This window comes from Puma concolor, chromosome B3, assembly GCF_028749965.1.
Source record: "Puma concolor isolate L17-30 chromosome B3, mPumCon1.1.hap2, whole genome shotgun sequence".
NCBI lineage: Eukaryota > Metazoa > Chordata > Mammalia > Carnivora > Felidae > Puma > Puma concolor.
In genome coordinates, this window is record NC_141672.1 from 139,904,058 (window position 1) to 139,928,002 (window position 23,945).

Below are 23,945 nucleotides of genomic sequence, written 5' to 3' on the forward strand. Positions count from 1 at the left end.
AGGGGCATTGTAGGGGTGCCTGGGTGGCTCAGTCGGTTGAGCATCTTGACTTCGGCTCAGGTCATGATCTCACCTTTTGTGGCTTTGAGCTCCACGTTGGGCTCTGTGCTGACGGCTCAGAGCCTGGCGTCTGCTTTGGATTCTGTGTCTCCCTTTCTGTCTGCCCCTCCCCCGCTCGTGCTCTGTCTCTGTCAAAAATAAATAAACATTAAAAAAAATAAGGGGGGCTGTAGATCTTCTACTACAAAGAGAATAGCAGTATACTATAAACAACTTTACAGTGATAAATTTGACCATTTCCTCAAAAACTACAAACTGTCAGACTCAACCAAGATGAAACAGTCAATCTGACTCCTCCTATAACCATGAGAAAAACTGAATTAGTAATTTTAAAACTCCCAGAAAAAAAAAATCTCCAGGCACAGATAGTTTCACTGGAGAATTCTACCAAACGTTTAAAGAACGAATGCCAATTCCACATATTTTCTTCAGAAAATACAAGAGAAAAGAACACTTCACAGTTTATTTTATGAAGTTAGTATTACCCTGATGCCAAAAGCAGTAAAAAAAAAAAAAAAAAAAAAGAGAAGCTATAGAATGATCTTTCTCATGAACTCAGACACAAAACTCTCCAACAAAATATTAGCAACTAGAATTTAGTGATGTATAAAAAGAATTAATTGAGGTGCCTGGGTGTTTCAGTTGGTTGAACATCTGACTTTGGTTCAGGTCATGATCTCACAGCTTGTGAGTTTGAACCCCACATCAGGTTCACTGCTGTCAGCATAGAGCCTGCTTCGGATCCTCTGTCCCCTTCTCTCTCTGCTCCTCCCCTACATGCACTCTCTCTCCCTCAAAAATTAAAAAAAAAGGCATTAAAAAATTAATTATATACCATGACCAACTGGGATTTATTACAGGTATTCAAGGCTGGTTCAACATTTAAAAGTCAAACAGTGAAATCTATCATACCAATAGGCTAAAACACAAAAATTATACGATCATATCAATTAATTGATCCATAAAAAGCGTTTGAATCCAACACCCACTTGTGATCAAAACTTCCAACAAGTTTGGGATCGAGGGGAATTATCACAACTTGATAAAGAGCATCTACAAAAATCATACACTAAACATTAAACTTAATGGTGAGAGACTGATGTCCTGCTCAAATGGGGAAAGAGGCAAGGATAGCCACTCATCACTGTTACTCAGTCTAGTACTAGAAGTGCTAGGCACTGCAGAAATGTAAGAAAAGGTAAATTAAAAGCATACGGATGAGGAAGGAAGAGATAAAACTATCTTTATTTGCAGAGGACGTGATTATTTACATAGAAAATCCCAAAGAACCCATGCAAAAAATCCTCAGAGACTAATAAATATTTTTTTCAGGATCACAGCATACGGGATCAACACAAGGCAATCAATTGAATTTATATACAATCACAATGAACATGCAAGAAAGGAAAATAGAAACCCAATGTCTACAGTGGCTCTAGTGAAAATGAAATCATTGGATTATACATGTAACAAAACAGGTACTTTATGTGTACAAAATTGATGAAAGATATCAAAGAGGAAATAGGTAAATGGAGATACACTGTGTTTATAGATTGTGAAACAACCTAGTAAAGATGCCAATTCTCCCCACATTGATTGATAGGTTTAATACAATTCTTATTACTACATCAGCAGGGTTTTTAGAGACATAAACAAGCTTATACTAAAATTCATATGAACCCCACATGGGGCTCTGTGCTGACAGCTCAGAGCCTGGAGCCTGCTTTGAGTTCTGTGTCCCCCTGTCTCTCTGCCCCTCCCCTGCTCATGCTCTGTCTCTCAAAAATAAATAAACATGAAAAAAATTTAAGTAAACAAAAAAAGAATGTATAGAGACATTTAGACACTGGGGAAAAACATATTTGCAAACCCACATCCAACAAAGCACTAGTTTCTGGAATATAAAAAGAAGTCTCAAACTCAACAATCAAAGCGTTAGCAAATAATCCAATAAGAAAACAGGCAAAAGACATGAATATTGGATTTTATTGAAAAGAGTATGAGATGACAAATAGGCACATGAAAAGATGCTCAACCTTATTAGCCATCAGGGAAATGTAAATTAAAACCACAATGGGGTGCCTGGATGGCTCAGTCAGTTGAGCGGCCAACTTCCTCTCAGGTCATGATCTCACAGCTCGTGAGTTCAAGCCCTGCATAGGGCTCTGTGCTGACAGCTCAGAGCCTGGAGCCTGCTTCGGATTCTATGTCTCCCTCTCTCTCTCTGCCCCTAACCCACTTGCATTCTGTCTCTGTCTCTCTCAAAAATAAATAAACATTTAAAAAAAATTAAAAAAAAAACCCTCAATGAACTTGGAAACTTAATATAATGTCATATGTCCATTATATCTCAAAAACAAAAACAAAAACAAAAACAAAAAACCCACCCACCCCACAATGAGCTCTCACTACCTACCTATCAGAATGGCTACAATAAAAAATAGTGACAACACCAAATGCTGGGGAGGAAACACAGAAACATGGATCTCTTATACATTTGCTAGTGGGGATACAAAATGGCGTTGCCACCCTGGAGAACAAGTTTGACAGTTTCTTATAAAACGGAATATGCACTTACCATCTAACCCAGCAATTGAGCATTTATCCCAGAGAAATGAGAACTTATGTTCTCACAAAAACGCATATGCAGATGTTCATAGCAGTTTCATTTGTAATAGCCCCAAACTGAAAATAACCCAGGTGTCATTCAGCAGATGAACAGTTAAACCATGGGTCATTCGTGTCATGGAACAGCACTCAGCAATAAAAAGGGAAAAAACTATTGGTTCAGGCAACAACTTGAATGAATAGCCAAGGACTTTGTTTTATTTTATTATTTTTTTAAAGTAAATGCCTTTGGCTCAGGTCATGATCTCACAGTCTGTGGGTTCGAGTCCTGCATCGGGCTCTGTGCTGACGGCTCAGAGCCTGGAGCCTGCTTCAGATTCTGTGTCTCCCACTCTCTCTGACCCTCCCCTGCTCATGCTCTGTCTCTCTCTCTCCCTCAAAAATAAATAAAAACATTAAAAACAATTTTTTTTAAAGTAAACTCTACACCCAACATGGGGCATGAACTTACAACCCTGAGGTCAATTGTCACATGCCCCACTGACTGAGCCGGCCAGGTGCCCTGCCAGGGACTTAGGCTGAGTGACAAAAGCCAATCCCAATAGGTCACACACTGGATGGTTCCATTCAGATAGCATTTTTATTTTTTGTTAAAAATTTTTTTAAGACATTAACATCTTTTTTTAAAAATAAATGTCTTTTTTATTAAAGTTTATTTATTTATTTTGAGAGAGAGAGAGAGAGAGAGAGAGAGAGAGAGAGAATCCCAAGCAAGCTTCACACTATCCATGCAGGGCTTGAACTGACGAACCGCGAGATCATGACCTGAGCCTAAATCAAGAGTTGGATGCGTAACTGATTGAGCCACATCCAGGTACCCCAATATCTTTTTTATAAAATATTTCTTATTTTGTTTCGAGAGAGAGAGAGAGAGAGAGCGAGCATGAGCATGGGCAGGGGGAAGGACAGAGGAAGGGTGACAGAGAGAATCCCAAGCAGGCTTGTGCTGTCAGCCCAGAGCCTGACACAGGGCTGGAACTCATGACCCGAGCTGAAATGAAGAGTGCAATAACCCAACCAACTGAGCCACCCAGGTGCCCCCATATAACATTTTTTAAGTGAAAGCATTTTGAAATGGAGGACATAGTAGTGATTTTCAGGGATGAGAAGTGGGTAGGGGAAGGGGTGCCTGGACGGGTGCGGGTGTGACTATACAAGGGCAGCATGACGCATCCCTGTGATGTAGGGGCTGTTGACTGTTGCGTAGCTTAACTGTGGTGGTCGATACCTGAACCCACAAAATTGTATATTTCTTAACACACACGCACACACAAGTACAACTAAAACTGGGGGAATCCAAATAAGACTGATAAATTATATCGATGCCAATATTCTGTCAGCTTACCATAGTTATTTTTTTTTTTTTTAGTTTTGTTTTTAATGTTTATTGTTGACAGAGAGAGACACAGAGCACGAGTGGGGGAGGAACAGAAAGAAAGAGAGACACAGAATCCCAAGCAGGCTCCAGGCTCTGAGCTGTGAGCACAGAGCCCGACGTGGGGCTGGAACCCACAAACCATGAGATCATGACCTGAGCTGAAGTCGGACGCCCAACCGACTGAGCCGCCCAGGTGGCCCATACCGTAGTTTTGAAAACATCAGCATTGGGGAAAATTGGGCAGAGTGTACAAGGAACCTCTCTGTATTATTTCTGACAATTGCATGGGCATCTACAATGGTCTCAATACAAATTTCAATACAAAAAGTCTTCAAAGTTACTGACCCTCTTACTACACCCCCCCACCCCCCAATTAAGAGGACCCAAGTCCAAATGATTTTAAGGAACAGACTATTTCCCGTGCCTATTTCAAGTGTGTCAGGATATATGAAGAGATGGAAAACCACCGATACCTTTCACTCCAACGTGAATACTAAAACCACATGTAGAAGCCCCATGTGTGAAGGAGGTTTCGAAGAATGAAGCATCTCCAGCTGAGGCAGAGCGGAGAGCATGAAGTCTCTTACCTGCATTCACCGCCCTCCCCCCTGGCCTCCTCCCCGCCCCCAGCTACACTTAGGGCCTCCGTGGAAACCAAGGGCCCTACAGCTGACTGTTGGAAAATCACTGCTTTGCAAACCCCTAATTATTGACAATCATAGCTGTGAAAATCCCAAACAAAACACTAGCAAACTGAATTCAACGGAAAACAATTATCTGCTATCACAAGGAAGTAACGTTTATCTCAGGAGGGTTAAAATGGCATACAAGGGGGGAATATGTTAATATGATACAGCATATCAGTAGATTCAGTAAGAATTCTACCTGCTGAGTTTTAGAGAGGCAAGAAAAAGAAACTTAGTAAAATTAATACTTTTCGTTAAAAAAAAAAAAAAAAAAAAGAGGGGCGCCTGGGTGGCTCAGTCGGTTAAGCGTCCGACTTCGGCTCAGGCCATGATCTCATGGTCCGTGAGTTCGAGCCCCGCGTCGGGCTCTGTGCTGACAGCTCAGAGCCTGGAGCCTGTTTCCGATTCTGTGTCTCCCTCTCTCTCTGACCCTCCCCCCGTTCATGCTCTGTCTCTCTCTGTCTCAAAAATAAATAAACATTAAAAAAAATTAAAAAAAAAAAGAAGCCTGATTTGCTAATATAAGGCAATTTCCTTAACCCCTTAACCCCGACTATCAGGGGTAGGGGAATCTCTGTGGCTCTTAACGATATGGTCTGCAGCGTAGGAAGCCTCAGTTTGTGGAGTGTATGTGGGTAGAGGCTCCAGGTGGGGAGACCAATCAGATGCCAGTTGCGGAGTCAGGATAACAGGCTGGATGGAACAGCAGTGCTTGCCGGGTAGAGACGGGGCACCGTCGGTGAGGCACCTGACAGTGCCTGGAACGCTGATTTCCAGAGAAATCGAAAGTGCCTCCAAGGTTCAGAGGGTGACTCAATGAACAATGTCAGACTCAGAAATGGAGCAGAGATGGTGGAGAAGCAGGTTTGGTGAGCAGTGAAGGAAATTTCTATTTCTGTCTATACCTCTGTAACTGCACAGAAGGTGATGTGAAGTGTGAGGAAATATTAGCTCCTCCGAGAACACCTGTTGCTTTCTTCCTGACTTGAGGTCTTTTAACACTCCAGTGAAATTTTTGAAACTATGTTTTGTGAGAAAGAGAGACAGAGACAGAGACAGAGCATGAGCAGGGGGAGGGGCAAAGAGAGAGGGAGACACAGAATCCGAAGCAGGCTCCGGGCTCTGAGCTGTCTGCACAAAGCCCAACGCGGGGCTCGAACCCGTGAACTGTGAGATCATGACCTGAGCCGAAGTCGGATGCTCAACCGACTGAGCCACCCAGGCGCCCTGGACATTTTTTACCATAAACAAAATTTTGATTAATCACATTGTTCTCTAGTAAATGCTAGAGATCATAAATATGGTTTTTAACATGCAAACAGCAGCTGGAGAAACCCCAGATAGAAGTGTGGTCTTGCAGTGCTCTGCTTCTCATGGCTGCGCTGTCAGCAGACTGGAGGAAGTTGGGTCAATAATTAGTGTCATAATTATCATTACCATCCTCTGCCCATGAATTAACAGTAATGAGAGAATATCCTGCTTTGGATGAAAGGAGCTTTCAAACTAAAAAGATAGGGAGGAAGACAGGAAGAAACACCCCTCTTCCTGCATCATGGAGAAAACTAAGAGCTAAATATTCCAGGAACATTTTAAGGGGTACGGGGAAGGGTTCCAAGCAGGACAGATGACAATGGAGAGGGGACATTGGGGACACTTACTCATCCCGAGATTTGCCCCTGGGAATCCAGGTCCCAAAGCCTTCCTCAACTGGTGCTTCCCTTGGCAAATAGTGTAACACCATGTGTGAGACTTAGAAAAACCAAGTTTCCGTGGGGCACAAGAAATGACAGAGAATTTCCCTTTGCTTGCGTTTTGTCTGGGCCCGGGTAGCAGATTTAGAGTGGGATTGAGTGAGCAGAGAAACCGGAGTAGGAGGTAGGGGTAGGAGTGTCTCCAGGGAGCCATGACTCATTCTCTGATCTTGAAAAAGGAGAGGATAAAGAATGACAGAAGAGGTCCTCAAAGAACCTTAAAAAATTTATTGGCATTTGTGCAGACACTTCTTTCAAAGCACTTGAATTTCTGTGCTCTCATTTAATCTTCACCCTGTGAAACTCCTGAAAGGTGTCCTAGTCTGCAGATCCACCTTGGGAGTTCTGGGGGGGGGCCATGTAAGACTTCGGAAGGGCAGGGGTGCTGCTCAATTTAGAGACTGCACCGCCCAAAACACATGGAAATGAACCCTGGAGCCAGACTGAATGTAATTCATGCAAAACCAACGAATAGCTGACTGGAGTCGCAATCGATTAGCTGCCTCGTGTTACATTTGATAGACGTTTAAATATGTATTTATATTGATTTTTTTTTTTTTTTTAATATTTAGAGCGCATGTGTTTCCCCTGGTTGCTAACACTACAGTAGGTCCTCTAAAAGCTTGTCAACCTTAGTCACCTCCGCCGAAGTGCCCTGTGGGTAAAAGGTCCTGGAGTCTAACATGTCAGGCAAGACAGGCTTCTAAAGTCCCCAAAGAATGTCCTGGCAGAACGTGACAAAGTGTGGGACGTATGGTTGCAACATCACACTTTGAAAACTTATTTTAGACAAACAAACAAAATGGGGCAGTTGGTGAAATCAGTGGAGGCTGGGAGGCGAGGTGCCAGGGCTGTGGGTACGGTAGTGGGTGAAAGTGCTCGAAGAGCTTCCAACCAACCCCTAGGGAACTTCTCCAGGATCCCTTGGAAGTGACACAGCTTCCTTCTCCCGAAGGTGAGAAAAGAAGTCGTCTCCCTTTTGACTCACAGAGATGTGGAGCAGATGCGATTACCACCGTGTTGATGGTTGGTTGAAGGTGGTTGAAGGACAGAGGGGCCGGAGCCTCTCAGCCTCCTGCTCCGTCATTAGGTTTGTGACATTTCTTCACTCTGCTTTCAGATCCTGGCTGCTCTGTGTAGTTCCCGTGCTGGATCCCGGAGCGTGCTTGGCTTTTCCCCGGGAGGCCTCCAGAAGCAGTCTTGCAGCATTATTTCTACCATTAATTATTTTTCTTTCTTTTTTTTTTTATTTTTATTTTTATTTATTTATTTATTTATTTTTTTAAATTTTTTTTTTTTTCAACGTTTATTCATTTTTGGGACAGAGAGAGACAGAGCATGAATGGGAGAGGGGCAGAGAGAGAGGGAGACACAGAATCGGAAACAGGCTCCAGGCTCTGAGCCATCAGCCCAGAGCCTGACGCGGGGCTCAAACTCACGGACCGCGAGATCGTGACGTGGCTGAAGTCGGACGCTTAACCGACTGCGCCACCCAGGCGCCCCAATTATTTTTCTTTCAATCCACATGGCAGGTCTCACCCTATGAGAGAGAGAGAGAGAGAGAGACTCTCACATAGATGGGATCTAGACCCTGCCGGGGAGAAATACACAACATGAACAAAGTGAAATGGAAATGGAAATCTACAGCTCCAGAACCCTGAGTATTTTTGTTTTGTTTTCTCTTTTTAAAAATAATCATTTTTGAGCTATATGTTCTACATCCATAGGCTCCAAAGCCAGGCAATGTTTGATGATTTTGATGCTGTCCTAAAAGGAATTTATTTTAATTTTTTTAATGTTTACTTTTGAGAGACAGAGAGAGACAGAGAGACAGAGACAAGGGGGAGTAGGAGAGGGGCAAAGAGACAGGAAGACACAGAATCTGAGTCAGGCCCCAGGGTCTGAGCTGTCAGCACAAACTGAGATCATGATCTGAGCCGAAGTTGGACACTTAACTGACTGAGCCACCCAGGTGTCCCTAAGTGGCATTTATTTTGAAATTTCGTTTTGAAAGTGTTTATTTATTTATTTTGAGAGAGAGAGAATGCGCACTTGTGCAGGAGGGACAGAGAGAGAGGGAGAGAGAGAATCTCAAGCAGGCTCTGTACTGTCAGCACAGAGCCCATGAGATCATGACCTGAGCCAAAATCAAGAATCAGACGCTTAACTGACTGGGCCTCCCAGACATCCCTAAAATTTCATTTTTTATTAGCATGTTGCTCCTATGTGGAAATACAATTGATTTTTTTTCAGTTTTATTTATTTATTTTGAGAGAGAGAGACAGCATAAGTGGGGAAGGGGCAAAGAGAGAGGGGGACAGAGAATCCCAAGCAGGCTCCTCGCTGACAGCAGAGAGCCTGATGTGGGGCTCGAACTCATGAACAGTGAGGTCATGACCTGAGTCATAGTCAGATGCTCAACCAACTGAGCCACCCAGGTGCCCCAAAATACAATTGATTTTTAAACGGACTTTTTTCTCATGGTTTCGAATAAATTCATTATTATTATTTTTTTTAATTATTTTTTTTTCAATGCTTTTTATTTATTTTTTTTTTTGGGACAGAGAGAGACAGAGCATGAACGGGGGAGGGGCAGAGAGAGAGGGAGACACAGAATCAGAAACAGGCTCCAGGCTCCGAGCCATCAGCCCAGAGCCCGACGCGGGGCTCGAACTCATGGACCGCGAGACCATGACCTGGCTGAAGTCGGACGCTTAACCGACTGCGCCACCCAGGCGCCCCTCGAATAAATTCATTATTAATAGTTAATGTATAGATTCTTCTGAATTTTCTAAGCACACAATCATATTCTCCGTGAATAATAACAGCTTTATTTTTTCCTTTCCAATCCTTATAGTTGCTACTTCCTTCTCCTTTACCGAACTCCCTTTGACCCCAGGTTCATTTTTGATACAAATGGAGCTCCTAGGCAACTTTGTTTTCTCTGCAACTTGAGGGAAAAGCATCCAACAGTTCACATTTGAATGTACTGTTTGGTGTAGGTTTTGTACATATTCTGTATCAGAGCCCTCCTATGTACCATCTGGATTCTTTGCCTCAGATGTCCTGTTGGAGCTGTTGCCTCTAGAAGCATCTTTCCATGGACTCTGATCACCATCGTGTGTGCCTGGACAGCACCTCCTTTGTGCCTATGCTATGTGATTCTTCCCCCATGCCCAGAGGCTTTCCTGCTAATGCTGAAGTGGCAGACAATGGGGGTCCCCACTGGGTGCATCCCCAGGGCCACGCTTTGACAGTGGACATGGGAGCCAGTTGATCAGAGCTCATCCCCCCCTTCTCCCCTCCTAGACAGATTGTGCTGAGACGCAGATGGTCTCACAGGACCGTGCACATTAAGGCAATGGCCAGCTGGCTTCCTCCTAATGGCCATCCTCCTAATGGCTCTCCCACTTCCCTGTCTCATTCTCTCTTCTCCAAACTCTAGCTCTTTGAGATTGCCTGAGGCTCTGCTGTCTGGGAGACTCAGAGAGAGTTGAGAACAGGTGTGACCCCAGAAAACAGACAGAATGTCAGAGCTGGATCACAGCCCAACTGAAGTCTTAAGGACCCCACTATTAGTGACAAGGGGGTGATCACACCTGGCATGCAATGGCATCACCATTGACGCTCTCTACCTGTGGTTAATTTGAATAAGGTGTAAGATGGGGAGGGGAAAGTGAGGCATTTGTTGATGCAGTGGCTGGGGGACTTGGACGCTGTGGATCCACAGCACAGGCTGTGGATCGTGCTGGCTTTCGGTAATGGCATGGGGAGCCTTAAAAAAGTTAACTCAGGGCAAGCGGCTGGCTGTCAACTCCAGGCATGCTCTGAAAGTGACAAGCGAGAGACTTAGCCTCTTCAAGTACAGGGAACTCTTGGGAAAATCACTTCTGTCAAATTTTGTTTCGTGTATCTGGGAGCTGTGTTATGAAGCGCACTCAAGATTGTTATATCTTATTTTTCTTTCTGTTTTCTTTTTTCATTAAAAAAAATTCTTTTAATGTTTATTTTTGAAAGAGAGAGAGACAGAGTGCGAGCAGGGGAGGGGCAGAGGTAGAGGGAGACGCAGAATCCGAAGCAGGCTCCAGGCTCTGAACTGTCAGCGCAGAGCCCGACTCAGGGCTCGAACCCAGGAGCCGTGAGATCATGACTTGAGCTGAAGTCATCCGCCTAACTGACTGTGCCACCCAAGTGCCCCAGATTGTTATGTTTTCTTGATGAACTGACCTCTTACTGGAATGAAATGTCCTGCTTGACTTCTTGTAAGTACACTGTCTCTTGAAGTTTACTTTGCCTGTTATTCTTAGGGTCATACCAGCTTGCTGATGCTGGGCGTCTTTGTAGGTCTTTCCTCAACGTTTTTCTTTCGACTTGCTTTCATCTTTATGTTTACAGTGTGTTTTTTTGTAAAGGACATATCGTTATGTCTTGCTTTTTTATTGAGTCTGCTAGTCTTTGTTTTTTAAGTGGGCATTTCAGGGACGCCTGGGTGACTCAGTCCATTAAGCGTCCAATTCTTGGTTTCGACTCAGGTCATGATCTTACGGTTTGTGAGTTGGAGCCCTGCATCAGGCACTTTGCTGACAATGCGGAGCAAAGTGCATTGGGATTCTCTGTCTCCCTCTCTCAGCCTTTAACCCACTCGTTCTTTCTCTCTCACAAAATAAATAAATAAATAAATAAATAAATAAATTAGGTGAGCATTTTAAAGATTTGGTTTCAAGTAAGCATTTAGGTAAGGGTTTTTAAAAATTGGTTTTGTTTTATTCTCCCATTATGTAAAAAGTATAAATACATATTTTTACATTCATATTTCCTCCCTTCTTACATAAAATGTAACATACTCTATAAACAGTGTTCGATGCTTTGATTTTTCCTCCTCTGTTAACAATGTATCATGAATACAGACTCAGCAGTTTATAGGTGGCTTCCTCATTTCTTTGTGGAGTTGCAGGGCTTTGTTTTGATGTCCCAATGTTTATTCAACCCATTCTTACTGATGACATTTGGGTCCTGTTTTTCACTATTACAAATACAGTTGCAAAAACCCAAAAGACTCCACCAAAAAACAAACAAACAAACAAACAAACAAACAAACAAACCCTGCTAGAATTGATGAATGAATTCAGTAAAGTTGCAGGATACAAAATCAGTGCACAAAAATCTGTTGCATTTCTATACACCAATAATAAAGGAGCAGAAAGAGAAATTAAAACATCAATCCCATTTACAATTGCACCGAAAATAAGATAGCTAGGAATCAACCTAACCAAAGAGGCGAAAGACCTGTGCTCTGAAAACTATAAAACACTGATGAAAGAAATTAAAGATGACACAAAGAAATGAGAAGACATTCCATGCTTGTGGATTGGAAGGACAAATATTGTTAAAATGTCAATACTACCCAAAGCAATCTACAGGTTTAATGGAATCCCTATCAAAATACCAACCACATTTTTCACAAAGCTAGAACAAACAATTCTAAACCTTGTATGGAAGCACAAATGACCTGAATAGCCAAAGCAATCTTGAAAAAGCAAAGCAAAGCTGGAAACATCATAATTCTGGACTCAAAGGTATACCAGAAAGCTGTAGTAATCAAAACACTATGGTGCTGGCATAAAAGTAGACACATAGATCAATAGAACAGAAAAGAAAACCCAGAAATAAATGCACAACTGTATAGTCAATTAATCTTTGACAAAGCAGAAAAGAGTATATAATGGGAAAAGACGGGCTCTTCAACAAGTGGTGCTGGGAACACTGGACAGCTACATGGGAAAGAATGAAACTGGACCACTGTCTTACCCCATATGCAAAAATAAACTCAAAATCTGTTAAAGACCTAAATGTGAGACCTGAAACCATAAAAATCCTAGAAGAGAACACAGCCAGTAACTTCTTTGACATTGGCCATAGTAACTTCTTTCAAGATATGTCTCCTGAGGCAAGGGAAACAAAAGCAAAAATAAACTATTGGGACCTCATCAGAATAATCAGCTTCTGCACAGTGAAGGAAACAATCAACAAAACTAAAACATAACCCACGGAATAGGAGAAGCTATCTGCACATGACATTTCCGATAAAGGGTTCATATCCAAGATCTATAAAGAACTTATACAACTCAACACATAAAAAATGAATAATCCAATTAAAAACTGAACAGAAGACATGAATAGACATTTTTCCAAAGAAGATATATATATATCTATATGGCCAACAGACACATGAAAAGATGCTCAATATCACTTATCATGAGGGAAGTACAAGTCAAAACTACAATGAGATGTCACCTCACACTGTCAGTATGACTAAAATCAACAACACAAGAAACACCAGGTGTTGGTGAGGATGTGAAGAAAGAGGAAACTTCTTGACTGTTGGTGGTAATGCAAACTGGCGTGGCCACTCTGGAGAACAGTATGGAAGTTTCCAAAAAAGATAAAAACAGAACTACCCTATGACCTAGCAATTGCACTACAAGGTTTTTACCCAAAGAATACAGAAATGCTAAGTCAAAGGGATACATGCACCCCATTATTTTATTTATAGCAGCATTGTGTACTATAGCCAAATTATGGAAACAGCCCAGGTCTTCGTTGATTGATGAATGGATAAGGAAGATGTGGTGTACATATATGTGTATATCTATATATGTACATATATAAATACACAATGGAATACTACTCGGCCATAAAAAGAAGGAAATCTTGTCATTTGCGATGCAAGGATGGGACTAGAGACTATTATGCTAAGCAAAATAAGTCAGTCAAAGACAAATCCATATAATTTCACTCATATGTGGAATTTATGAAACAAACGAGCAAAGGGGAAAAAAGAGAGAGCAAGAGAGAGGCAAACCAAGAAACAGACTCTTAAGTACAGAGAACAAACTGATAGTTACCAGACAGGCGGTAGTTGGGGGATGCGTTAAATCGGTGATGGGTTTCAAGGAGTACGGTTGTGAAGAATGGAAGTGTTGAATCACTATATTGTATACCTAAAACTAACATTACCCTGTATGTTAGCGAACTGGAATTTGAATAAAAACTGAAGAAAAAACCCCACCAAATACACTCTTTTCTAGTGAGGGCTTATACCTTTTTAAAATACAGTTGTAGCGAATAGCCTTATGCATGGTTTTGAGTATGTATCATTCGGTAAATTCGTGGAAGCGGACTTGATGGTCAGAGAACAGGTGCATATGTGATTTTGTTCGGTATTGCTACATATCCCTTCAGAAGGATTACATCCTTTTGCGTCTTGTAGGTGGGGCTTCTCGAATGGAAGGCTTTGTCTCAGGGGGATCAGGAAGACTGCTCTCTATTATCTTGGGCCTCTCAAAGCCAGAGCACAGAGTTCTTTTCCCTGGAACATTCAATTGCTTTAAGGAGAAGTTGTCTGATTGTTTGCCTGGAGGGAATTTGTATTGCTTCCAGGTGTCTGTGTTTCTACATGTGTGTGTGAGGTATGGTGTCAGGGGACAGTGGTGGTGAGGTCACTAGCTCCATATATACATCTTCTGAAATTCTCCGTGGCAGCCTCACATGTCACTTCTACCAAGTGTTTCTGAATGTCAAGCCTCTCTGTAGGCCTTCAAGGCAGGCTGAGAGCCTTTCTGAGCGTAATGCCGGCCACGCCACTCTTGGTCGGGACTTCTGCTCGCTCAGTAGTTGTTCTTGTGGGTCCCTCCAGGGGCTACCCATCTTGCAGAATGCTGCTGAAATCTTCTATTTGTGTCCTGCCGCTTATTCTCTTTTCTAGTGAGGGCTTATACCTTTTTTTAAAATGAATTAAGGACTGTTTTACGGGTTGGGGGCGGGAGAGATCATTTGGTGGTGTGATTCCACCACTTTGATCCGGAAGCGTGCCGGTACTGAAGCAATGACAGGAAAGCGAGGGAAATGGTCAGGAAATGGTCAGGCCTTTCTAATAATGGCTTCTCTGGACTGTATATTAAAGTTCCACTTCATGGTTTTTGAGAAACGTAAATGAAGGAGTTAAGCTTATTTTGAAATCGCTTTTGGTTGCCAGATGGCGTATCTTTGGCTGGGCCACCCTGGTTCTTGATACATAAAGGATTAATGAATAACTGACTTAATTCTGAAAATAGAGCAGATCTTATGCTTAAAATTCGCAACATGCTAAAATATTTGATTCAGCCATTCTGCTTCCTGACATGCATATGAGGCTTTAATTTTATTATAAAGCAATAAAACAAAAAAAAAACCCTGCAAGGCATCTGCAGAATTCTCTTATGCTCTGGCAATTCACTGGGGCCTCTGCATATGCCATAGGTTTTCCCAGACACCTGGCTTCCTCTAGGACTAAGGGGTGAAATGAATATTTGCCATTATAGACGGTACATACCTCGCTTGCCCAATCAATGGTCTAACTGCCATCTATCTGGGGTCAGCCTTGTATCAGGTACTGTGCTCGGGGCTGGGGATAAGACAATCGCTGTTGTCAGGGGATCTACAGTCTGGTGGAGGAGGAAGGGGAGGTGGGCCAGCAAAGAGACAGTTATAAGATGATGTGATGCGTGCCGTTATAGCAGAATGTAGAGATGAGTCCAGGATTTAATTATCATCGCTAACAATGTTCATTTTTATATATGTTCCCTTTGACAGTGCATATATTAAAGCTGAAGCAATACGGAGAAGATTGGCTAGGTTTCTGAGCAGAGATGGCTTGGAAACTCATGAGGCACTTATATTTTTGTTAGGCAACCTGTTATAGTAGAAATATGTCTGAACTTGGTCTCCGAAGGCCTGGGTTTGATTCCTTTTCCTACCTTTAATTTCTACTAAACAAGTCCCTTAACCCTCTTAGGGCCTCCATTTCCTCATGTTTAAATGCAAGGGGGAGAGAAGAAATGATTGCTGAGGCCTTTCTGTGTCAAACATCTCATGGGGTGAATTCCAGCTACTCTCTGATGTGAAACTAAGAGCCTGGTTTCAATGATTCTATTACAGAGTTGGACCAGATGTGTCTAAATAACCAAAAGGGTCTTTGTCAGGTGTTCATGGTAGCTTCATGAGGTACCGTGTTGCCGAACAACCTCACCAAGTTTAATGCCAATGGGGTGATGTTCTTTATTTCTGAAACAAAATGCTGTCTGGAATAAACACGCGGAACAGAGAAAGCGCACAGTCCCAAAAATTCATGGACCAGTTCAGGTTACCAAGTCTAGCAAAGGCTGGAGAACCCATTCCAGGGCTGTTAAACAGCCTGACCACTGGAAATTTGTTGATAGAGGCCCAAACAAGTCTTTAGGGAATCTGGTGCTCAATAAGATTTAGTCACTTGAAAGATAAAATGTACATTTTGGTTTAAGAACGTTTTTAAAAAAAGTGTTTATTTATTTTGAGAGAGAGAGAGTGTGTGAGCAGGGAAGAGGGGCAAAGGGAGAGAGAGAGAGAATCCCAAACAGGATCCACACTCAGCACAGCTCAATGTGGGCAAAAGTTGGACGCTCAACTGACTGAGCCACCCAGGTGCTCCTGGTTTAAGAGCATTTTTGTAGATTGTTCAAGTTCATGCTCAGGTCGACTGGAAGGTCAGAGATAATCCCAGGTCTATCTCATTTTCAAGGTATATGCTCCAGTCGGGGCAAGGATTGAACAATGCCCTCAGTGGGGCTTTATTTATTTGTTTCGTATTTTTTAAACTTTAGTAAAATGCACCTCACATACAATTTGTCATCTTAACCATTTTCAAATGTACAGTTCCACAGTATTAAGCACATCCATATTGTTGTGCAACCAATCTCCAAAACTCCTTTCATCTTGTAAAACTAAAGCTTTGTGTCCGTTAAAATAAGTCCCCATTCCTTTCTTTCCCACCCTCAGCCCCTGGAAACCATCAATCTACTTTCTGTCTCTATAAATTTAACTACTAGTTCCCTCCTAGAAGTGGAATTATACACGGTTTGTCTTTGCCACTGGTTTATTTCACTCAGCACAGTGTCCTCACGATGGATCCATATTGTTGCAAGTGTCAGAATTTCCTTCCTTTTAAAGGATGAGTAATTGTCATGAAATGAATGTTTGTGGATGGTATAAGGGTAGGACCATGATCTGATAGGATTAGTGTCCTTATGAGAAGAGACACCAGAGAGCTCAGTCTCTGTGTCTCTGTGCAAACATCAAGGAAAAGCCCATGTGAGGACGTAGCAAGAAGGTGGCCTTCTGGAAGCCAGGAAGAGAGCTCTCACCAGACCCAAACTAGCCAGAAACCTGATCTTGGAGTTTTAGCCTCCAGAACTAGGAGAAAATAAATTCGTGTTGTAGATGCTACCCATTCTATGGCATTTTGTGATGGCAGGCCGATAGAATAATATTCCATTGTTTGCAGGCCCTGTTTTGTTTATCCACTCATCCATTGATGGACCCTTGGGTCTCTTCCATATCTTGGCCATGAACATGGCGTGCAGATATCTTTTTGGGACCCTGCTTTCAATTCTTTTGGCTATGCACTCAGAAGTGGCATCGTTGGATTAGATGGCTATTCTAGGTTACTGTTTTGAGAAACTGTGATATTGTTTTCCACAGTGGCTACACCGTTTTACATCCCTACCACAAGCGTTCCAATCTCCCTGTCCTCAACAACACTTGCTATTTTGTTGTTTGATAGCAGCCATCCTAATGGGTATGAGATAGAGGGCTTTATTTATTTATTTATTTATTTATTTATTTATTTATTTATTGTGCAAGCGGAGAGGGGCAGAGAGTGAGAGGGAGAAAGAGAGAATCCCAAGCAGGCTCTGCACCACCAGCACAGAGCCTGACGCATGACCTGAACCCACGAACCGTGAGATCATGACCCGAGCTGAAGTCAGATGCTTAACCGACTAAGCTACTCAGGCACCCCAGAACAGCTTTCTTTTTTTAATTTTTATTTTTTTTCATTTAAATTCGAGTTAGTTAACATACCGTGTAGTCTTGGATTCAGGAGTAGAACCCAGTGATTCATCTATTACATACAGAAGGAATTTCTTTTTAAGAAATAGAAGCTATGGTAGTTCTTAATCTTTTCCAGAGCAGGGAATCTGAGAATCTGGTGAAAGCTTGTGACTTCTCACAAGAAGAAAGCATAAAGAAAATGCTCATAAACATACGATTTAATTAAGTTCCTCTAAGGAGTCATGAACTCCAGATTACAAATCCGTGATCTATGCTACGAGTGTCACTAGAAGGTACTTAATGGCTGGTAATACTTGCCCTGGTAATGGCTTTTCTCATTCTCTCTCTTTTTTTCTGTTTCTTCTCTATACAGGTCTCCCTGGCTATCTGAAAGTAGAACATTCCTATGAAAACTTTCGTAAGTTGAAATAGCATAAAGCAAAGAAGCAATTACTATTAATTTATATGGAAAAGGTTTTGAGTGTTCCCAGACCCAAAAAGTAACCTCTGAGGTTTTTCTGATACCTTAGGACACGTCTTGCGAACGGATGCACAAAATAAATCGAGATAAAGCACAGGTGCTCGCAGACACAGTTCAGACCTCTGCAGGCTGATGCTGGCATATGAGTGCGGTTCTGGGAGCAGGGGCTTGGCGGTGGGTGCTGCCTCTACAGCGGTTTGCCGCAAAACAAACATTCAACACGGTTTTTGCTTTTCGCCTTTTTTTTTTGGTAAAAACAAAAATATTCTTAAGTTTCTTTTGGTTAGCAACAGCAGGTACCAGTGTAGGTTTTTCTTAAAAGCAAAGTGGCATGTTTAAAAAAAAATAAAAAGTAAAGGGGGTGCCTGGGTAGCTCAGTTGGTTAAGCATCCAACTTTGGCTCAGATCATGATCTCTTGGTTCCCCGAGATCTAGCCCTGCGTTGGGCTCTGTGCTGATAGCTTGGAGGCTGCTTCAGATTCTCTGTCTCCCTCTTTTTCTCTGCCCCTCCCCTGCTCGTGCTCTCTCTCAGAAACAAATAAATAAACATTTAAGAAAAGTTTAAAAAAATGTAAAGTGGCATAATGCAAACTTTCAAAGAGCAGGGGCTACCTCTGTTGGGCATTTACCATTTGCCTAATGCTGTGCTAAATGTTTAACATATACTTTTCCACCTCACAATAACCTTATAGGGTAGATACAATTATTTTTTTAAAGTTTGTTTATGTTTACTTATTTTGAGAGAGAGAGAATCAGAGTATGAGTGGGGGAGGGGCAGAGAGAGAGGGAGACACAGAATCTGAAGCAGGCTCCAGGCTCTGAGCTGTCAGCACAGAGCCCGACAAGGGGCTCGAACTCGCGAGCTGTGAGATCATGACCTGAGCCGAAGTCGGATGCTCAACCGACTGAGCCACCCAGGCTCCCCAAGTAGATACAATTATTATTCCCATTTTACAGATGAAGGAACTGAGGCTGCTCAATTTTCTCACAGGTAGTCCACAGAGGAGCTGGGATTCTTTGAGCTTAAAGATTTTGGTGTAACTGGGGAAATCTACAGATGTTGGATGAAGGCAGCACCCATGTCATATGCCTGGGGCTTAGTGCACAGCCTCTCATCTCTTCTGGGAGGAGGCAGATGTAGCAATACTTGACCTTGCCCAAGCTCATCAACAGATGCCCAATCACTGGTCTTGGGATACTTTCAGGAGTCCCTGTAATTCCTAAAGTTTCTTGATGCTTTATAACCTCTCCTCCCAGGATTCCGAGGGGATAGCAAAGTGTTTCAATGATGAGGTCAACAGAGGAAGACCACCCAGAACCAAGTCAGGATGCCTTGTATCACTGAGATATATCAGACACAGAAGTGGAGAAAAAAAGGAAATAACAAACAATGGACTTCCAGGTTTTACTTCTGCTGCCATGACTACCGTTCAAGGGCTCACAGCTCCTAAGGAACAGCTCGTGCAGTCTATGCTGAACCTACTAAAACTTAAAGCAAGTGCCTGAAGCCTTCCCAGGGCTACTCATTTTCTTTTGCATTTATCTTTACAAATGGTAGCTGTTGCTGAACCATGTTACGTTGACTAAAAAGGGGCATTCCCTGGCCTTGAACTCAGAGCATCAGGGGTTGGGTGGGGGCTGGGAGCGTCAAGCAGGCTTTTGGCTTCCCAGGAGAGGTTAGTAGATTTCCGGGAAGGCAGCCCCTATGGATTGCTGTGGTTGCTGCACCTTGTGGGTCTGGAGCTGTATTTGGCCACAGAATGTTAGGTACCAGCTTCTTCTGCCCAAGAACACTGTCGTCTAGAGATTAGGCTGCTATGGAAGTGCAAGGAATTATCCTGGATGTTAAGAAAGAAACTCCATCATTTCAAATAATAAGAGCAGTTAACATTCATTGAGTGCCCATCACGTATCAGGCGCTGTGCTAAGCACTTCATGTGGATTGTTAGCATCTCAAATCCTTCCAACATGTTATCTTTCTGCTTTCTGGGGACTCTTGTAAGAGCAAACCCACATGTTGAACTACGGCACTGCTTTATGGATCAGGGGACTCTTTCCTTCTGTCCTAATGATGATATTCTGTTTAAAAACTCTTGAAGAACCATAGTGAATGTTGATCCCCAGCCCCCGCCCCTTTACACTGGACACTCTCTCACAGTGGGCTCCCCCAAGTCTACAGGATGCTGGGATGCAGAGAGGATGAAATTTCACAGTTACTGCCTGTGTAATGCGAGATCAGATTGTGTCTCAAACTTGGTGTGGAGAGGGTGACTGAGAGAGAAACTGCCTAAAGGATGTAAACTACTCACTAATGAATATGGATGATCTGCCCACAAAGGATGCATTTCATGCGGAAAACTGTTGTCATTTCAATAGGTTTTTATCACATTATCTTGGCCACTTTGTAGCAGTGTATTGGGGCAGTTATTGACAGGAAGGCATCTATGTTTGATCTCAGGATTGGTCTGCCATGGAAAAGGCTGAAATTAATGGTGACTGTAGGCTGCTTGAGAAACCCCACCAAAGGAACTTACTTTGCCACAAGAAGAGACCCGGAATATCTTTTAAAAATCACACCGATTATGCAGGAATACACCTGGGGAATAACTTGACTTTTCAAAAGGGCTCAAAGTAGTTCTCAAAAGTCCCCTTCAGTAACCAAGGCTTTGTACCAGTTATTTGTAAGCAATATGGGTGGCTAGACAGGAAATTTTGTGGTAATGATTCTACAAAGTTGTGAAATTTGCATACAGAGATTTGATGAGCCTTCACCAGTATAGGTTATTACCCAGCAGCCCAGGAAGATGGCCAAGAAGTTGCTAAAAGTTTCTTACCTCTCAGTACGTCACTGGAGTTCTTCTTGTGGAAATACTAACCAACCAGCCTCTGAAGACTTGCTTCAGCCATTTCCGTGCAGATCTGGCCGAGACTTTCTAAGATAAATGTGGGCATATTTTGGCTGTTTATCTGTATCTACTCAGTTTTTTTATCATGTGATTCTGTCTTTGCCAGAAATAATGAAGTTGGACAAAGTGGATTCACTGTGGAAGTGTCTGATAACGTGCCTCAGTTTCCTCACTGTAACTGGGAAATGTCTGCAGAGATGAAGATTCAAACAAGAGCAGAGTTTTATTTGGCCACTTCTATTTTATTTTATTAAAAGAATTTTTTTGAGTAGGTTCCATGCCCCATGTGGGGCTTGAACTCATGACCCTGAGATCAAAGGTCGCATGCTCTGACTGAGCCAGCCAGGTGCCCCAATTTGGTCACTTCTTATCTCCCCTTGCACAGAGCTGAATACCATCCACTCATGATTCTAGGCAGACAGCGCGGGGTAAGGACAACCAATTATTTACTTACAATTGTGTCATTAGCACTTCCAAAACACTGGTGACCATCCTCAAGCCTTTCATAGCTCAGCCTAGACTTGTGGCTTTTTAAGAATCAGTTTGCTTTCTTTCTTTTTCTACCCCATTGTTTGTTGATAGATAAGCTTGAAAACACCCCCTTCCTCGGAGCTTGATTGGCAAGTGTCAAATCCGCAAGCTTTGGCAGCTATGTGCTATGTGGCTGTGTGGCAGCTACGTTAAGGAGGAGTGAAGGAGGACACGGGTTGGTCTGTGGCCAGAGGGAAAAGAGAAACCCATATAACCAGGATGAACAGACGAGTAGAAGGTGTGCGTAGTAGTTCCCTGGGGCTGCCCTAACAAATCACCGCAAACCTGGTAGCTTAAAACAACAGAAACTTATTTTCTCACAGTTGTGGAGGTTAGAAGCCTGAAATCAAGACGTTAGGGCCATGCTTCCTCTGAAGGCTCTAGGGGCAGGTCCTTCCTTGCATTGTTTTCTGGCTTCGGGTGGCTCTTGGCACTCGTTGGGTTTTCTTGCCTCGTGGACTTAGCACTTCAATACTTCTACCTCTGTCGTCACATGGCATTCTCCCGTGTGTTTTCACACCACTTCTCTCTATGTGCCTTCTGCATATCTTCTTATACAGGCACCAGTCACTGCATTGAAACTCCACCCTAACCCAGTATGACCTCATCTTAATTTAACCAATCACATCTGCAAAGACCCTATTTACAGATAAAGTCACTGAGCTTCCACGCAGACACAAAGTTTGGGGGACATTATTCAACACAGTGTAGAGGGGGTGGTCTGATGGCATCTGGAATGTGGATTTGAATGTGTTCTTTAGACCAAATCACACTCTGGGGAGCCTGGGGTGCTCAGTCAGTTAAGCGTCCGATCTCAGCTCAGGTCATGATCTCACGGTTTCGTGAGTTCGAGCCCTGCGTTGGGCTCTGTGCTGACAGCTCAGAGCCTGGAGCCTGCTTTGGATTCTGTGTCTCCCTCTCTCTCTGCCCATCCTCCATTCACACTCTGTTTCTCTCTGTCTCTCAAAAATGAATAAATGTTAAAAAAAGAAAAAAAAGACCACATCACACTCCAAGCTTTGAGTGCTGTGAGACAGGCCCATATCCTTATCATTAGTTCTCATTTGTGTGTAAGCCAGGTTCAAGTTGTGTGACTACTAATGCAACCAAAAGAATTTTTAATATATACAAAATAAAAAGCACCCTATTATTACGATTCTATTAGCTGCCACCGTAGGTCGTAGGTCAAGGAATATGATCTTTTTCTATATACCCCAGTATGGGTGGGTGCCATATTTATCAACCATGAAGGTATTCTTCCCAGGGCAGCTTGAGGAAAGCAAACTGTTTTTATACATTGTAGAAAATGAGGCCCGGAGAGACTTGACCAAGCATACTTAGTATATCAGGAGGGAGCCTGCACGGCCAACCTCAACTCAACTTCATAGGAAGGTCATAGGCAGGACAAGCCCAGGAGGTTGCTGGGCTCCAGTTCTCTGCTTCTCTGTGAGTCTTTGGGCTCTATGCCTCTCCATATGTCTGACCCACCCCGAGGCTAGAGACCAGGTAGCTGGCACAGGTCCAGACATCATATTCAGTCACAAGGTCCTGAAGCAGGAAGAGGTTATATCTGGTTAGGTCTCTTCTTAAGGGCAAGGAAAACATTCCCAGGAGTCAGCCAGTAGACCTCCCTTTGTGTCCTGTTGGCCAGAAAGATGACAGGTGCCCGTATCTAAATCCATCACCAGCAAAGATTTGGGAATCCATGACTGACCGAGACTTCTCTGGACTCGCCCCTCAGCCTGGGCTTATATGGAGCCCTCTAGAAGCACAAGGCTGAGTGAAGGAGGGCAGATGCCTGTTCTGAATTAAGAGGAAAGGAGGGTGGGCGAGAAATGCGTGCTGAGTGGGCAACCAGAAGCGTCAGCTACACTTGGCAAGCTTATGTTTCCAAAATCCCAGATGACTCCAGGGCTCTTTCCACCAGACTTTTTACATCACTCCTAAACAGCCATCCATGTGTGGTCGGCAGAGTCTAGCACAAAGTGCCAGAATGTAGCATCCCACCAATGTTCTGATCTGCCTGCTGTGCCTCTGACGTCAGTAGCACAAAGGGCAAAAATCGGTTCAGCTTTCCTGATGGCTCCACAGCCCTGGAAGTGGCTCTATAGAAGGTGGTTTTAAGGGACCCATAAAAGAACAGACATACTTCACTGCTGTGAGCCCACAGACTGGGCTCCAAGGTGACGCCAGCTAGCTTTCTTGGCTCAGGGCCCTTCCGATGCCCTCCGTGTGGGTCCTACAGCAAAGAATCCTGTTCACTAAATTTTCAGCTGGGAAAAGGGTGTGAGAGGGTGGTTCTGAGTAGGGCGGTTGGTTTAACCCCGTAAAGTCATGTGTTAAACAATTGCTACATGCAAAGATGCACCAAATCTGTCTGTTCTTTGTGGCCTCCATCCAAGGGCTGCAACCTCTCAGTGAGCACCAACATAGCACCCTAAGCCTTGTTCGGTGAAGTTGTGGAAAGCCATGGAGTCCTGGGGCAGCAGGAAGCGGTTCTCCTTTAAACCCAGTGCTTACAGGGGAATCTCTGCTCAGGTTTTCTGTGATCTGTAGGGCTGGGGCAGGGGTCTCTGAGCTGGGGCAGGGGCAGTCACTTGGTGGAGGGTGGTCAGGGGT

At 43.2% G+C, this 23,945-nt stretch overlaps 1 long non-coding RNA gene and 1 other non-coding gene across 2 annotated transcripts; both read left to right on the forward strand.

Moving 5' to 3' along the window:
- The first annotated feature begins 8,053 nt into the window (after window positions 1-8,053).
- LOC147580435 (uncharacterized) lies at window positions 8,054-23,723 on the forward strand. The gene is made up of 3 exons (XR_015252905.1): window positions 8,054-8,164; window positions 17,782-17,826; window positions 20,902-23,723. It is a non-coding gene; the product is annotated as an uncharacterized LOC147580435 (long non-coding RNA).
- LOC147580436 (U6 spliceosomal RNA) lies at window positions 15,121-15,225 on the forward strand. Its single transcript, XR_015253039.1, has one exon. It is a non-coding gene; the product is annotated as a U6 spliceosomal RNA (small nuclear RNA).
- Window positions 23,724-23,945: the final 222 nt, after the last annotated feature.